An 11,658-nucleotide genomic window follows, 5' to 3' on the forward strand; every position below is an offset into this window, starting at 1 on the left:
TTCTGTGGAAAGCCGCGGTGTCCCCATGTTGGAAGAAGCTGACAGGGGCTATAGGGGATAAAAGATACCTGAATGGCAGGTCCATGGGGAGGGGGCTCGGTTCTCCTTAGGGAGGAGCTGCAGGACTCTGCCAAGATCCCCAGAAGCATGCAGAGTCAGGAGTTGGGGAGGCCACTTTCCTGTGGGAAAATGTAGGGCGTTTCCACTTATAGCCTGATAATTGGGCCCAGCGAGGTCCAGAGCACAGATGATGTCATTCATCCTCTGTGGCCTTTGGGGCTTAGGAAGCCTCTAGGGAAAGCGGGTGGGGGAGGAAGGGCTAGAGGGCAGAGAATCTGGAAAGAATGGCTGATAAAAACAGGAATCAGGGTTTTGGGTGCGGGGATCGTGGCCAAGGGAGCTTTACAGCCATTGCAGCGGGGGTGGGGGCCACACGTAGGAGTCAGAGGCAGAGGCTGAGGGTGACAGAATGCATGAGTGGTGCCTGAGTGGACTTAAAGGGACGCTCCACGCAGAACGCTTAGCTTGGCATGTGCCCCATGAGCACTGCCCCCGAGGGTGGGTGTAAGGGCCTGTCTTCGGCACTCATGCCCCTGACTTCCACTTGGCTGTCCCCATCGTCTCAGATGCAACAAGCCTGACCTGTCCCTCCCCCTAGCCATCACAGCAGCCCTTCCTGGCCTCCCTGAGGCTATGTCACCCCCTTCTAGGCCCCGGAGCCAGCTGTCCGGACTCGCATCTGAGCCGGCTGCTTCCGCTGTGTGACTGATAATGACCTCACCCGGCAACAGTGCCTACCTCCCCAGAGAGCTGCGAGAGAACACAGCAGTGACTCAGGCACAGCGAGTGCTCATCCAAGTCGGCCTGATCGTCCTGATCCTGCGACGCCGCCGCCCCTCGTGATGGGTCTGCCTCCCTCTCCGGCCCCAGCGCTGGGGGCCGCACCCCACACCGGTTCCTGCCTCTCTCACACCTCTGTGCCTCTGTGCTGGCTGCTCCTCTGTCTGGAATGTTCCTTCGCCCTTTTGCCGGCTCTTCTTTTCTCACTTGGCTAATTTCACTTTAAACTTTAAGACTAATTACTTTGGTCACCTTCTCCAAGAAGCCTTCCCTTGCTCGCCCCTGGGCTTCCACAGCCTTCTGCGTCCCGCCGGGCAGAGGCATTTTTGCAGTCTTGTCATTGTCTGCATTTCCGTCTCCACAGCCCCTGGTCTGTGGGCTCCTTGAGAGCGCACCTCATCTTACGTCCCCAGGGTACTAACTGCTCTCATCCTCTTCTAACACGGAGACACCTGCCAGGGCCCAGCTAACGTTACAGGCAGCTAGCCCGTATTTTCAAGTTTCTTCACAGCTTTTTCTTCTGTGGGCTCTGACTATTGGGACGATTACTTTCATGTGCCCACTTGGCTAGGCTGGGGTCCCCAGTTGTTAGGCAAACACGAACTAGACAGTGCTGTGATGATATTCTGTAGATGTGGTTAGGACCTATAATCAGCTGACTTTAAGTAAAAGAGATTACCTTCCCTAGTGTGGGTGGACCTCATCCAATCAATTGAAGGCCCTAAGAGCAGAAACTGAGGTTTCCCAAAAAAGTAGGAATTTTGCCTTGACAGTCGTATAGGAATCCTGCCTGAGTTTCCAGCCTGTTGTTGGCCTGCCTTCTGGATTCTGGTATATATAGATCTCTCTCTCTCTCTGATAGATATACATAGGAGACAGATATATATCTGTTCTATTCTTCTGAGAATCTTGACTAATACAACTATTATCCCCGTTTTACAGATAAGGAAGCTGAGGCTCAGAGAGGTGAAATTTTATGGTTAAGGTCATAGAACTGCTCAATGGCAGGGCCAGAACGGGGACGCAAGCAGCCTCTCCAGGACAATATCCCTGACCACTGAGGTGATGCTGGGATCCAGGGTCTTATCCTTCCTCAGACATTTCTGAGTGCCTGGAGCCAGGTTCCTGAGCCAGGGCAATTGTCCAGTGAATGAGGCCCTTCCTGTAGAGCCAGGAGAGTTTACAACTCATCTCTACTTTGTGTTTTCCAGGGAGATGTAGTGAAGCTTCTCTAGGTAAGAGAAAAAAAAAAAAAGAGAGAATAGGGGAGGACCTAGAAACAAGCCCTTCCTTCTACTTCCTGGCTATGTGACCTTGGGCAAGTACGTTCCCCACTCTGGGCTTCAGTTTCCACAACCTAAAATTCCCTTGACAGGGGACTGGTTAGATACATTATGATACCCCCATCCAATAGAATAAAGTCAGGAGGTGTATTATAAAGAAAAATCTTCAAGATAAACTATAGGGTGAAAAGAACAAAGTGTAGGACAGTATGATGTGCGTGTTTTTTGTATAAGAAAAGGGGGGAGCTTAAGAATATGTTCTTATATTGACATAAAAAAACTCTGGAGAGATACACCAGAAACTATTAAAAAGGATTCTTTGAGGGAGGGGTGGATAGGGATAGAGATGGAATGAGACTTCCCATTTATTTAAAAAATAAATAATAATGATTTTAAAATAGTGATAATGAGAGTATTTCCTTTAAAGTGTAGTTAGGATTAAGTTAGAAAATATATGTAAAACGCAAAGCATACAGTAGGTGCTCAAAAGTGGTAGCTTGTTGTCTTTTTATACCATGAATCTTCAGGGCATTCCTCAAGAAAGGGAGAGATGATCATGATAATAGCACCACTTGCTACTGGAGCTCTCTCTGTGTACTTCTTGCCGAATGGAGTGCTTTGGCTGCAAAGGAAATATGCCCCACCAGCTTTGCTTTCCAGGATTTAGTCATCTACCCGAGAAACATGGGCTAACGTCCTTGGACTATGTAGTACTCGGCATTCATTCACTAAAGCATCAAAGGGAAACTCATTCTTGGCGGGTGGGAATGCAAAACGGTACAGACACTTTGCAAGACAATTTGGCGGTTTCCTACAAAACTAAATGTACTCTTACCATACCATCCAGCCATTGTACTCCTTGGAATTGACCCAAAGACTTGAAAACCTGTCTCCACAGAAATCTGAACATGGATGTTTATAGCAGTGTTATTCATAATTGCCAAAACCTGGAAGCAACCAAGATGTTCTTCATCAGTAGGTGAGTGGATAACGAAACTGTGGTACATCCAGACAATAAAATATTATTCAACCCTAAAAAGAATTGAGTTATCAATCCAGGAAAAGACATAGAAGAAACTTAAATGTATATTACTAAGTGAAGGCAACCCGTCTGAGAAGCCTACATACTGTAAGACTCCAACTCTATGACGTTCTAGAGAAGGCAGAACTACAGAGACAGTAAAAGATCAGCGGTGTCAGGAATGGGGCCAGGTGGGGGGAGGGGAGAGGTGAACAGGCAGCGCACAAAGGATTTTGAGGGCAGTGAAAACACTCTGTAGTATGTTACAATGATGGATATATGTCATTATATGTTTGTTCAAACCCACAGAATGTACAGCACCAAGAAAGAACCCTGAGGTAAACGGTGGACTTTGGATGATGATGATGTAGGCTCATTCTTGGTAAAAACGTACCCTTCCGGTGAGTGATGTTCATAACGGGGGAGGCTGTGCATGTGCGGGAAATCTCTGTATTTCCCTTTCAATTTTATTATAAACCTAAAACCGCTCTAAAAAAAAGTCTTAAAAAAAAGATTCAAAGGAAAAGAAGGTTCACTGGTAAGCAAGAGGAGAGGGCTTTACGGGATGGGAGCTAACATTCATTGAGCCGTACCAGGCATTCTTAGATACGTCTGTCTTGTAATCCTCCTATCAACGGTTGGAGGAATGGTGATTTTATAGGAGAATAAACTAAGCCTCAGAGAACTGAGCTAATCCGTCCAAGAACACACAGCTAGAAGTCAGCAGACAGGCTCTGACCACATGTGTCCCAAATTGCAAGTATCCTTGTCTTCCCCTACACTATGATGCCTGGCCAGGGCCTAGAAGGTTCTGTTGGGTTGACTAAGTGAAGCAGGGGGTAGATGGTGGGATGGGGGTGGATTCAGGGAGAATAGCAGTAGCAGCATGAGAGTGACCCATAGGCCCATTTCAAAAACCCTTTATTTTTATTTTTTTAAAAGATTTTATTTATTTATTTGACACAGAGAGAGAGATAATGAGAGCAGGAACACAAGCAGGGTGAGTGGGAAAGGGAGAAGTAGGCTTTCCGCTGAGCAGGGAGCCCAATGTGGGGCTCGATCCCAGGACCCTGCAACCATGACCTGAGCCGAAGGCAGAGGCCCAATGACCGAGCCACCCAGGCGCCCCATCAAAAACCCTTTAAACTTGACAACAATCCTAGTAGATAGGCAGAGGTCATAGTGTTATCTTCCCCCTTTCCCTCTTTTATTCATTCACTTCTCCATTTAGCCAACCATTAACATTTTAGTGAGAACTAGTCCTTGCCAGTCCCTATATTAGGAACTATGGACATCAAAATGAATGAGTCATGGTGTTAGCACCAAAGGGATTACAGTCCAGCAAGAGAAAAAGGCCCATAAACTAATGTAGATAATTGAACGCTGAGCTTCGGATGAACATAAAATAGTCAGGGGCAGAGGTCTTGGAAAATGTGTAGGAGTTTGCCATGTGTGAGGTGGGGCTCGAAGGGACAGCACATGGTAAGGACCAAGGGAGCAGAAAGCACAGTGAATTTGGAGAATAACTCAGGGCTCAGAGTGATTGAAGGGTGTGTGTGTGTGTGTGTGTGTGTGTGTGTGTGTGTGCAGGGAGAGAAGAGGATGAGGATAGAGAAATGGTTTGGAAAGAGGTCAGACCCTGATATATTGTAACAGAGAATGGACTTCATCCTATAGGTCACAGCGAGGTAAGCAGGGCAACCGAGTAGCCAGGCAGATTGGGACTTTGGAGCAACCGCTTTGGGGGCCTGAAGGAGGGGCAGAGACTGGAGACAGGGGCCCTGGGTCCATCCTGGACCGTCTCCCAGTGCCTTGGGCTCCTCTAGGGTCTCTCCTTTGCCACTGCCCCCTGTTTTATTGACATTTTTATTGAAATAATAATAGATACACATGCAATTACAGGAAATTATTCAAAAATCCCTTGCAGATTTGCCCATTTTCTCCTAGTGGTAACATTTTGCAAAGTGATTCCTTTGCCACATTTCATATAAGAAGGTGGGTATTGTGATGGAGGTACCAGTGTGTTGAAGGACAGATGCCCAGAAACTCTGGAGACTATGGGCCTTCTTTCCCACCACCTTCCCTCCCTCCATGAGCCAAGACCATTTTATAGATATGTCATGGGACAAGCTTGGGAAGCCTTACAGCAAAACTCAACAGCTCATCCTTACAAGCCTCTTACAGATCCTTTTTTATCTCCTTGCAGACCAGGCTACCCCCTTGGGCAACACCTTTGACATGGCCCCACCCAACACACAGTGGGTGGACTGGAGATGATCAGCTCACCAACCAGGGCTGGAGTTCCCCTTATGGTGCAGTGCTGGGAAGTACCTGCCCAGCCCGGAACTATGTCTCCCAGCAGCCCAGTGACCAATGCAATGTGAGCAGAAGGGAGCAGAGCCCTTCACCATGAGGTGCTAAGTAGTGGCTCTGCCATCTTTTGTTTCTTCTCTCACTCTGTTGTCCGGATGACTCCAGAATGATCTTCAGACCACAAGATGGCAGAGGAGCCACGAGATGGAACAGCTGTGTCCTGGAGCAGCCATTGGAGGGAAGAGGAGAGCCAGGGGCTGGGAGCATGAGCATTAGACTTTGTAGTAGTGAGAAGTAAACATGCATAATTATTTCAAATAAACAAAAGAAGTAGAGAGCATAGTATAATAACCCACTTTAGCCATCCATCATTCAGCTTTAAACATTATCAACATTTTTCTACTTTTCTTTCATTCACCTGCCCTGCCCTACTTTTTTTTAAAAAAAGATTTTATTTATTTATTTATTTATTTATTTATTTATTTATTTATTTATTTATTTATTTGAGATAGAGAGAGAAAGAGAGCTCACGAGCAGTGGGAAAGAGCAGAGGGAGAGGGACAAGCAGACTCCGCACAGAGCACAGAGCCCCACACGGGCATCAGTCCCATGACCCTGAGATCATGACCTGAGCCAAAATTCAGAGTCAGTCGCTCAACTGACTGAGCCACCCAGGCACCCCTGCTCCACCCTACTTTTAAATTGTTTGCTGGGGTTTTCAAAAGTAATTCCCAGGAAAAATACAGAAAGACAAAAACAAAACAAAAATCTAAACACACTTTATCGTGCTAAGCCACGAAGATGAGGGGCCATTTGTCATAGTAGTTAGCCATCCTTGACTAATGCAGTGGACACTTGGTACCTAGCTATTGAACTGAACCAAGTGACCTGTTTTTCTAGGCAGTGCAGCACGAGGAGGAATGTGTCTAGGCCTAAAGCAGCAAGAATGCCAAGCCTTCTAGCTCTCTGAGAAGTAGTTCTGTTCTTCTGGCCCGGCTGCACCTAGCCGCTCCCAGCCGCACCCACCCACCCTACTGGCCCCTACCTCCTACTTCTTCCTTTTTCCAGGCCCTGGGCTGCTGAGGGGAGAAGCAGACCTAAGGTGGAACCAGGAATAGAGGGTTTTCAGGGCCAGGTCTCGGCTTGGGCAGGGCTGGGCGTGGTGGGGTGAGGCTGGAGCTGACAGAGCAGGCACAAGGGTTGGATGTGGGAGACCCACAGCCTAGCAGCAGGGTCTGGGGCCAGGGGAGCAAAACCTTTTGTGCCTTTCAGCTTGGCCTGTGTTCGCACAGATGCAGGATGAAGCTTTGTGGTGGGCTTGAGTCCATTCAAAAAGTCATTGTTATTGAGTACAGGTTGGGCAGCCCTGTGCCTGGCACTGGGATGCGTGATGGAGCGGATCCTGGCTTAGCTACTCCCCAGCTGCGTGACCTTGGGCAGGTTCCTTTACCCCTCTGAGCCTCAGACTCCCCGTATTGAAAACGAGTATGGGAAGAGTCTTAGCAGGGAAATTGGCCATGATGTATGGAGAAAGCCTGGCACCCAGTAGGCTCTTGATGACTCATAGATTTTGCTATTGGTTTCTGTTAACAGCAGCTAGGAGTTTGGAGAGGGTGCGCGGGCACCCATCCAGGGAGCGGGTCAGGGCCGGAGGATGCTGAGCCCCACCCTGTTGGGAGCTGTTTTCAGAGAAGGAGAAACAGGGAATGCAGAGAGCCAAAGAGTTTTTTCTGGGAGTGGCCAGGTCTTAATTTTGCATGTCAGAGGAGGTGGGTGGGTGGAATCCTGCAATTCAGGGGCTCTTTCCTGGAAGGGGCTGGATAGGCAACAAAATGCTTCCTCCCTCAGAGACAGCCTCACAGCTGTCAGGAAGAAACAGCTGCATGGCTTCGCTTCAAAGAGGTGAGACCTCAGTCTGTGGGGGAGCAGGACAAGATGTGACAGCAAACAGGAACTCCCAGGCAGATTTTCTCAGGGGGGATGGACCAGGTTCAAAAGCCAGTCCTGCTTCCTGGCTATGTGACCTTGGGCAAGTCACTTCACCTCTCTCGAGCCTTAGTTGTGTCATGCTTTAAATGATGCTCATCTCACAAGGCTATTATGGGAAGAAAAGATAATGCATCTAAAATGCCTTGTGGTGTCCTGGTACACCGGAAGCACTCAGTAAAAGGTCATAGTAAATCAATCACTCACCCCTCGGGCTAAAATGAAACTCCTTTTCTTCTCCCAAGTAACTTCTAAATAGCGGAGGCACCCATCGCCTCTTCTCTTTCCGTACATTGACTCCCTGCAAGGGCTTGTTCACTTCTGCGGCCTTAAACCCCATCTCCATGACATCAGCTCTGTAGATGGCATTTGAGGCTACAGTGCCCTTGCTATTGTTGGTCACGGGTTCTTGATGTTCTTCCTAAGCTGCACCCCACCCCCAGCCCTTCCCATCGATTCAGCAGACAGGCCTTTTTTTTTTTTTTTTAAGATTTTATTTATTTATCTGAGAGAGAGTGAAAGCATGAGGTGGGGCAGAGGGAGAGAGAGAAGAGGGAGAAGCAGACTCCCTGCCGAGCAGGGAGCCCGATGCAGGGCTCCATCCCAGGACCCTGGGATCACAACCTGAGCCGAAGGCAGACGCTTAACGGCTGAACCACCCAGGCGCCCCTCATAGCGAGAGCTTTTAAGAAGTCAAGGCCATCTCTCCACAACTGGCTCTGGACCCCGCGATGGCTGTCCATCCCCCACAGAGAAAGTGCAGACGCTCCCACGGCTCTTCCTCTGCCTGTTCTCCTCCAGCACGCTGACCTCCGTCCTCAGACACATCTCCTCCTTCTAGCTGCACCACCCCCCCCGCCCCACCGCGGTGTTCTCTGCCCCTCATCATGCTAGATTCTTCTTCATGAGACCACCTGCCATGAGGTTAGACAGAGGCTCCTGCCACTGAATGGAGGTCCTGGGAGGGCTTTCGTGTCTCCTGCCATGGTATACCCAGCATCATAACAGTGCTCTGGTCCTGGCCCTCCCCTCTGACGGCTTTTGGCTGGCTTAGAGGCTCCCTGTCTCCTTGCTTCTTGCTGACCCTTGGCCCATGTGACTGCCCCCTTTCTCCAATAAAGCATCATCCTTAACCCATTACATGTGACGCTGTAGGATTCGTCCCAAGCCCTGGTGCATGACAGGGGGAGACCCAGGAGGCATCTCTTTGCATAACACAGACAGACAAGGGGTCCAATCCCCCTGTGCTACTTCCTAGCTGTGTCACTTGGGCAAGTTGCTGAACATCTCTGAGCCTCTATTTTTTCATCTGGAAAGAAGAGTAAGAAGTGAGAATACTTGGCTGGTGAGATGTTAGATGAAGAGTTGAGACACGAATGCAGAAGAACCTGGCACATGTTCTCTCCCTACTTCTCTCGGTGGTGAAGTAGTAAGACTGGCTTTATCTTCTGGAGAAATTGGGAGGGGATTGCAGTGGGTTGAATGGTAGCCGCCAAAAGATATGTCCATGTTCTATCCCCCAGAACCTGTGAATGTGACCTTATTTGGAAAAAACATTTTTTTTGCCAATATAACTAAGTATCTTAAGAGGAGATCCTCCTGGCTTACTGGGTGGGCCCCAAACCTAATGACAAGTGTTATATTTATAAGAGATACACAGGGGAGGAGACCGACCGATGAAGGCAGAAATCGGAGTGATGTGGCCATAAGCCGCAGAACGCTAAGGATTGCTGGCAGCACTGGAGGCTAAGAGAGAGGCATGGAGCGGACCTCCCCAGAGCTTCCGGAGGAAGCCCAGCCCTGCCAACCCTCGATTTTGGATTGTGGCCTCTAGTAGTGTGAGAGAATAAACCTCTGTTGTTTTAAGCCACCAAGTTTGCCACACTTTGTTACAACAGTTCCAGAAAACTAATACAGGAACGAACTTTGGCAAAACAACAGATGGAAGGTCCTGGCCCAGTTGGAGCCCTTTCTGGATGGGACTTTCCACACCCAGGGGTTCATTCCCTCTTCACCTAAGGTAGGAAAAAAGGGAAGCAAGATTCTCCTGATAGGGCAGAAGCAGCCTGGAAGGGCTCAGAGGGGAAGGGGCCCTGCCTGAAAGCTCTTGAGCCAGACGTCTCCTCATGTCCCATGTCCCTGCCCTTAGTAGAGTGGATGGACCTCCCCGGCTCTCCCTTTGGACAGGCAGACACGAGAGAGTGGCCGCGTCAGTGGGGAATCGGAGGCTACTTGGATTTGGGCAAGTGGAGTGGGGGTGCCGGCTGTTTGCAGGGGTTGTTGGGGATGCTGACTGTCTCTGGGGCCTTTGGGGGCCAATAGGATATCACAGCTCCCCTTGGTGGTGGTGGGGAGGAGGAAGGAGCTGTTGGCCTATGGGAGCAGATTGCCCCCTGATAGCTCATTGCTTGGACAACACAGAACAACATTCCAGGGCCCTTTTCAGACAGCTCTGCTCACTGCACCAGTCTGTCTCTAAATCCACACCATTTCTACCATATCACAAGCTTCCCTGGAGAACTTGGCATCCTTAGTTTGAATCTACCATTTGGTGGTTCAGCTCGTCCCTTGGCTCAGTACTTTCCATGACAGCTCCAGGAAGCAGGTGCAGGCAACACAGAGCCCATGACCATGGGTCCCCAGTGTGGCTGGATGCCAGGTGTAGGCTTATTCTCACAGAGACGTCCCTAGAACCTCTGTAGCCCCCAAAGGAAGGTTAAAGCTCTGTGTGCGCAAGTAGATCCTAGCAAAGGTAGAGCTTGTGATAACACTTCCTTGCAAGGTTTCTGGCCTGAGCTTTCTTATGGGAAAAGGCACCTCCCGGTTGCTATGAGTCACCTGGACCAGAGGGCAGGCTGAGGTGCTCACGCAAGCCGCAAGCTCTCCCCACTGCACCCCCATCTCTATTAGGGCCAACTCAAGGGCTGCTCATGAATTCTGTGTGGCTCCCACACCCAGCAGCAAGAGCATATCTGCTCTGGGAATAGCAGACCCCAGAGAGTGCAGACCCCGGGGAGGCACGTGGGGGAGGCAGTCCAAGCAGTTGGTCTCACACCCTGTCACAGTGCAGATAGAGGGTTCCTTTTTGCGGCCTGGAAATGTGACCTACTTCCTTGTAACAAGAATGCTACTTCAGCACTTGGATGGAAAACACGGGTGAAAGATGCATTCCTCCCCAGACAGAGAAAGAAAGAGAGAGGTCTGCACCCTGACGTGCTCCGTACGTTGTTCCGCCTGCCTTAAACACCCGCACTCAGCTTTTCCATCTGGAAAGGCCTTTGTAAGCCTGTGCTTTGTAAGTCAGAGTTGGAACTCCCTCCAGGGCAGTCTTCCATCACCTCTCTATGGTGAGCTGCTGGTGCTGGGGGGTAAAGTCATAGCCTTTGAGGTGGATCCTGGGCTTTTTAGGCTGTCTGAGAAAGGGGCCACATCTGCTCTGTAGATGGCTGCATTCCCAGGTCTTGGGACAGGTGCTGGCACATGGGAGGTGCTCCGTACTGTTTGCTTATCATCTGTGGGATATGGACGCATGGAATCAACTCCCCAAGTCTCAGTGTCTTCGCCTGACAACAAGGTTAGTGTACAACTGCCTTTACTGTGTCCTTCATATCAACAAATTCAGGAGGTAGATACTATTATTAACCTCCTCACACAAAGATGTAGATTGACTTGCCCGAGCTCTCACAACTGGCAAGTGGCCGGTTCATGATACCTTATAGACCTCTTTTGAGGACCAAATTATATATATGTATATATAATGTAAATAATCCCATGTACCCAATGGAACTGGTATGAAGCTTTCATGAGACACCATATAGGGAGTCAGTTTATTAGGATCAAATCTTCCACAGAGGACAATTGAAAAAAGTATATGGCATATAAAAATATCTTAAAAGCACCAAAGAGCCAATAAGAGAGTGAAGCATTAGCTGACCACAATATACTAAAAAATGAGAACCCAGAGAAGTAAGTCTGGTACACAAGCTTCATTTTCCCCAATGGCATTTACTAATCCAGAAGAAACAGTTGTGGTTTTTGGAGGCTTTAGGACAAAATTTAAGGCCCAGAGTCTATCAAAAGGGGGACTTGGATAAATGCTCCTTCCTGCTCATTTTAAGCTAGGATCCCAAATGTTTACACTGAAAATTATGAGGAGTCATAAGCAAACCAACTTTCTCATGGACTTTCCAGTTCCAGTCATCTTGGTGATCCAGG

General features: G+C 49.0%; 1 long non-coding RNA gene across 1 annotated transcript; it reads left to right on the forward strand.

The window, feature by feature from the left end:
• The first annotated feature begins 914 nt into the window (after positions 1-914).
• Positions 915-5,851, forward strand: LOC118016749. The gene is made up of 3 exons (XR_004680898.1): positions 915-3,102; positions 3,454-3,545; positions 5,351-5,851. It is a non-coding gene; the product is annotated as an uncharacterized LOC118016749 (long non-coding RNA).
• Positions 5,852-11,658: the final 5,807 nt, after the last annotated feature.

Source organism: Mirounga leonina, unplaced genomic scaffold, assembly GCF_011800145.1.
Source record: "Mirounga leonina isolate KUSES-001 unplaced genomic scaffold, KU_Mleo_1.0 Mir_104, whole genome shotgun sequence".
Classification (NCBI taxonomy): domain Eukaryota; kingdom Metazoa; phylum Chordata; class Mammalia; order Carnivora; family Phocidae; genus Mirounga; species Mirounga leonina.